The sequence below is a fragment of the Columba livia genome, chromosome 3 (assembly GCF_036013475.1).
Source record: "Columba livia isolate bColLiv1 breed racing homer chromosome 3, bColLiv1.pat.W.v2, whole genome shotgun sequence".
Lineage (NCBI taxonomy): Eukaryota > Metazoa > Chordata > Aves > Columbiformes > Columbidae > Columba > Columba livia.
The window spans coordinates 41,830,668-41,836,187 of NC_088604.1; the positions used below are offsets into that span (position 1 = coordinate 41,830,668).

The following is a 5,520-nucleotide window of genomic DNA, read 5'->3' on the forward strand; positions in this document are numbered from 1 at the left end:
ATTTCAGAGGTCAGGAGGTGACAGAGAGGCAGGCAGGCAGGCTTGAAACCTGGTTCTTCCCTTCCCATTAAAATTCTCCCCCCAACAAGAAATTCAGAATGCTCTACTTGTATGAAGTGCTCTTTTATCTTACAGCAATGGACTTCCTGCACCTCTAGTCCTTGAACCCACACTGTGCCCTGAGGTGGCATCTCTGATGATGCTTCAGTGCCTGCCACAAATATGCAAAACCCCTGTTCACTGCCTTAGGATGGGACTGATGACATCTCAGCTGCAACATAAGCTTAATACAGAGGAAGTATTTGAAAATATGCCACAGTGAAAAAATTATTCCGGGAATTAAAATATCATGTTTCATTTTCATTTGCATGTTTGTTAATACTGAATTTTGAAATTATATTAAAATCAAATCTGTACTTCCCTTCTATCTTTGGATTTTGAGAATTTCTGTAGACAGACCCCTTAAAAGTTTCTCTGTTGCCTTTGATAGTATAAATGCTTGTTTATTTATGCAACAGCATATATTTTATATTGCTTGCAATATTTTACAAGTGCCTCTGGCTTACTATGAATAAAGATTTTATATACTACTTCAATGCTCTGTTCCATGACAGCTCAGTATATCAGAGTAAGACACACTTGATGTTTGCAGTGCAGTAGCTCATTATGACATGCTACGCTATACAGACAAATTGGTCTTCTAGTTAGCATTAATCAAGATATTCAGTTGAATAACAAAATATGGGTACTTACAGTGGCTTTTGTTCTTTTCAATATGTTCTACAAACATAGCAGTACGTTTGATTTTTAAGTGGACATATGGCTGAAAACCTGCAGAAATATGTTTCTCTTCCCCTAAATATTCTGTGTTACGTTTGAAGACAAAGTGAAACAAACAGTTACTCTAAATTCTGTATATTACGTTTAAACATTCCTCAAAAAAAGATCAAATGTGGGAAGCTGCTCCTTTAAACACATCTGTACATTTAGTCTTCTAATCAAAATTGAGAAAACAACCTTGTCAAACAAGGAACTCCACTTAATATTTTGAGGCTGATAAAATTTCATTAGCTCTACACATACCATAACAAAAAGAAAACAGCTACTTAAAATACCTCTGTATCTATATGAATACAATTTTCTGAACATGTCTGAACCACATGCACTAATTATATGAACAAGGCAGCTGCTCATGCATTTAGCATCCAGTTTTACTTGTGGGGCTTTCCACATATATGTGCTGTTTCATGCTCTGTACGTCTATAAATATTTTACTCAGGGACAGCTTCGTTATTGATATGAACATTCACTGCAAAAGAAGAACCAAATGAATACCAAATTTCTCCTATCTACAGTTACACTAATTAACTGAAAGTATGGTGTTTCATAACTAAACCAATTATGTAGAAAAGGCTGCCTGAGGTTGAACTAAGTGCCTTCCCATTAGCAAACAGCCACTGTGCAACAGGACAGGAAATGAGAAAAGAGGACGGTGAAAAGCAAAACACTATGTTATTTATAACTGTGCATTAGAGGACTGTGAAAAAGAAAAAAGACAAAAATCCCCATGGCACACGCAGCCAAGAGGTGAAAACTCTGCCCTTCTAATATATGTCTAATATCCAGTTATTTCTAAAAAGTTTGTGCTTTATCTTGCCAGCTTGCACTGATAAAGGAACAGCTTGTGAGGCCCCTGTTCCCTCATCAGAGTAATCCCTCTGAATCACCATATCAAAATTGTTACTTAAATGTTGTATACCAGCACAATGAAACACAAACGACATGTGATCTTTTCAGTTTCTAAAATCTAAGTACATGAATGAGCAAAATCTGACAGCAAAACCTTTTAAGTTCACAAACTCAGCTGTTTGGCAGGAAAAGATGACCAGCAAGTGACAAAGATAATGTGGTGACATTTGTGGAATGAAAGAATCATTTAATAAAATTCTAATTTATACTCCATTTCATCCAGTTTGTAACCTATTTTTAGACATTCTGGTAGACAATTATTTACTCATTTCCACTTGCATTATTTCTACTTTTTCATCATTACAGTGGTTACACTGTTCTCTCCTGTCTTCACAGGTATCTTAACAAAATGCCCCATATCGAAAACATATGGTCTTATCACAGTCCAGTCTACCAAATAACCACATCTTTATGGTTTATTCCCCTTGTTTAACATGGGAGACCTGACTACACCTTTACATTCTCTTCTTTCCTAAATAAATACTAACAATTTCAGATGGGATCATCAAAGTTTGAAGAATCTGCTTTGCAGTAAAGGAAGATGTACCGGGGGCATTTTTGCTGGATCAGTAATTACTTCACGGAGGCACTGTATTAATGTCTGCGTTCATTTTTTTCTTTAAATTAATTAAACTCTTTTTCAGGATAATTGCTATAAAACAACAGACAGATACCAAAAAATATGCAACCAAAGTATGTGTGTACACAGAAATCACAATGGAAAATAGAAAACCACAGATTTTTCAGAGCTCTTGTGTTCTTCCAGGAAGGCTTCTAGAGTGAGTTCTCAAAAAAATTAAAGGACACTCCTATTCAACCTTAGAAGCCAATGCTACAGACAATGGAAATACATGTGCCTGGAGTCTTTTGATTCTGAAGCAGAACTAGGTGTTTCTACACAAAGAATAACAGAAGTTTGTGTACTTGAATGTCATGATTGTCTCCTGCTCTAAATACTGCAATGATAGTATGAACCTTTACTGGTCTTTTAGCTGGAAGATGGTATCTTCAGCTGACAGGAATGGGGAACCATTAGATCTAACTTTCTGTAATACCTGGCAGTAATTCAGTCCATTTGTTCAAGTTTTGCTCTTTTGGTGGTTAATGCATCAGCAACTAGGAGCAACCACAGAACAGAAAACCCATTCCTTTAACCTTCAGTGGTGCATGGTAGAAATTCCAGGTTTCCCAAGGAGAGTTCAGAATAGTATGTTTGAAGATACATGAATATTAAAATATGGACTTTTATGATGTACTTTATGTCATACAGACAGCATTGATTCATTTTGACAGGATTAATAACCTCACAATTTTCTTTTATTGTCCCCAATTAAGACAGGGTAATTGATACTCCCAGAGTGAATCAATGCAGTGTTGTACATGGCCTTCATAAGAAATTATTTGCTTTATTTAGTATTAACGAAATGAGGCCATCAATCCATATTATAATTGTTATATAAATGTTTATTTAAACCTTTGCTGTCATTAGAAAATCTTCGCACTTAGTCTATATACCTGCAACAACAAAAGAAGAACATTTTTGTTACCTTCATGGCTCTGGAATCAGTAAACTTTGGCGTATTGTAGTAATATAAATTGTATCAACTTAATTTGTAAGCAACATACTTATTGCATAAGAGGTTTGCGAGAGGTTACTGCGAGAGGTTTGCGCATTTATAGTAAAATGAATCAGTTACTATATTTTTAACAGATTTAATTATAAGTTGTCTAAAGAAAACACTGATTTCTACAGAAAAAAATCTGAATTATTACTTGAATTAGGTAGAAAATAGTAACACATACATCTGCATGTGTACCTACCTCTCAAAAGAAATAGGTCCTTATAAAGTCTCTTTGATGATGGACTCAAAACAGAATCTGCAATTCAGAAATAGTCATATACTTATCTGTAGTGTCTTTATATGATACATCTGCCCCTTCTTTGCACACTAGTAAAACACAACTCTAAACTTTAAAACAAAAACAAACAAAAAAAACAAACAAAAACAAAGAAACCAAAAAGACAAAAACCACACACATACCAAAAAAAAAAAAAACACAAAGAAAAAATTAAACAAACACCCACACACAAAACAAAACAAAACAAACAACCCAGCTCTATTTACAGATGACTACTTCCATAGATATTGCAAGTGCAGCTTGAATTCAAGTCATAGACACAGAAGTGAAAGTTAAATCCATTACATTTCACTTTTGGATCTTAACAACAATGCCCAATTTGGCCAGATCTAAGAGAGTTTCAGATTTAGGTGGAATTAACCATAGCCTGCAGACTATGTTCATATTGGAAGCACTTGAGATACATTCAAGTTAGGTAGGAGGAATACAGTTCTAAGCTCCCAGTTCTTTTTCCTGATGTTCCCTATGATAGCCTGTTTCCATATAATCTTCATAAAATCAGCCCCCACAATTGCTACCACATTTTTTTCCTCCCCTTCCAATACACTATCGATTCCACCTAAATAACGATGTATAAATCAAGGCTAAGGAATCTTCCTTGCTGTGTTCTTTGGCAATGGAGAAAAACAGACACACTGAGTGTGTAACCAGTTAACTTGTCTTAGACATTTGTTTTAGGAAGAGCTGAACAACAATTTGCGGAGCGTGTCTCACTGCCTATGAAGGGCTCTAAGACTAGACCTCAACAGCTGGCTTCAGATGCCCAAGCTAAATGAATTCTGCCCCTTGTTTCTCATCACAAAGAAAATGACCAGTAAAACTGAAGCCACATACTTATCCCACTGTAAACACGCTGTTATAATTTACTATGCCAGCATCTTGAAAAGTATTTGTCCATACTATTTAAACTGCACCCAGCACTACACAAACTGCACCATAGACATTTTCCTGTAACTTTTGGTAGGCAGAGAAAACAGTGTCAGTGAAAACAGTCACCGTGCAGGACCTGTGTCCACACAGAGGATTTTACCAGCAAGAAATATATCAGGACCAGGACACAGCCTCCACAGCATTGACCCACGGGCCTTACCACTGACAAGTCAGTCTCACAGGGTGGTTGAGGTTGGAAGCGACATTTGGAGATGATCTAGTCCAACACACCTGCTAAAGCAGGTTCACCCAGAGCAGATCACACAGGAATGTGTCCAGGCGGTGTTTTGAATGTCTCCAGAGGAGACTCCACAACCTCTCTGGGCAGCCTGTTCCAGTGCTCTGGCACCCTCAAAATAAAGAAGTTTCTCCTCATGTTTAGGTGGAACCTCCTATGCTTCAACCTCATCTAACTGCAGAAAAAGGCCTTTAAAACTGTGTGGCTGCACTCTGATAAATACAGCTAAATAAATTCAGCTCACGCCACCACCGTGTAATAAGCAGCACCACTAAATGACAACAGTACCTCCTACCCCGCTTCTAGTCTGAATTTCATTTCAGTTTTCAGTAACGTCAGCTTCTAGTATTGCTCATATTTCCAGGAATAAGCTCAGCTTACGCTTTAGACTGGGTTTTAGCCCTCACCCTGGCAGAAAAGTTCCCTCGCGCTGGCAGCGCAGCACAGCACCACGGGTGAAGGCTGGGGGTTGAATGCCGCTGCCCAGACCTGAGCTGGGGACACCCGCATCCCTGTGAGCCCGGGGGGGCGTGGGGGGGGCACGTGGGGAAACACCCTTTTCCTCTTTTCTCTTCTTGTTTTGTTTTCATAATTCCCACGGGTGCGGCGAGCCCCGGCAGCACAGGGACGCCTCCCGCCCGACAGGGGGCGCTTGTGGGCGACGGCCGCGGCGAGGCTGTTTG

The 5,520-nt window shown here is 38.3% G+C and overlaps 1 long non-coding RNA gene across 1 annotated transcript; it reads right to left on the reverse strand.

The window, feature by feature from the left end:
* Positions 1-266: 266 nt before the first annotated feature.
* Positions 267-5,508, reverse strand: LOC135579016 (uncharacterized). The gene is made up of 3 exons (XR_010471253.1): positions 5,245-5,508; positions 3,571-3,627; positions 267-3,264 (listed from the first exon to the last, which is right to left on the reverse strand). It is a non-coding gene; the product is annotated as an uncharacterized LOC135579016 (long non-coding RNA).
* Positions 5,509-5,520: the final 12 nt, after the last annotated feature.